Genomic DNA, 534 nt, shown 5'->3' with positions numbered 1-534 from the left:
TTATACTACAAATATTAACATGCAATTCCTATACATAAAAGAGAGGGAATATATCTTCAGAAGGGTCCTCACAGAAGGGGATATATTTTTAAAACAAACTTGAAAGGTTTTTAAATGTATTGGGTTTTCATTACATCTTTAAGTAGAGAATTTTCTCTACTAGGGGGACCCGGTTTATCTTACTTTCCGTAGCTGCCGCGTCCTCTTCCTCCGCCCAATCCGCTGCCGCGAAAACCTCCGCTGCTGCTGCCCAAACCAACCGCACCCAATCCACCCCCCCGTGCCCCCTCCAAAACCCCGCCACCGAATCCACCGCCCCCGAAAACCACTTCCACCTCCGGGCAGCCTTTCCCGGGGCCCATCAGAATTCCACTCTTACGCTCCACCCCACCTCGGCCTCCACTTCCACCCTATCCACCATGCCCGGCCCCGCCCAATCCACCCCTCTGCCCCCAAATCCACCCCCCACTGCCTCCAAATCCCCCACTGCCTCCCAAAACCTCCCCCACCTCCACCAAATCTGTGTCCACCAAA

This window comes from Penaeus monodon, chromosome 23 (assembly GCF_015228065.2).
Source record: "Penaeus monodon isolate SGIC_2016 chromosome 23, NSTDA_Pmon_1, whole genome shotgun sequence".
Taxonomy (NCBI): domain Eukaryota; kingdom Metazoa; phylum Arthropoda; class Malacostraca; order Decapoda; family Penaeidae; genus Penaeus; species Penaeus monodon.
The sequence above is the reverse complement of the archived record's forward strand: the minus strand, read 5'-3'. Positions refer to the sequence as shown.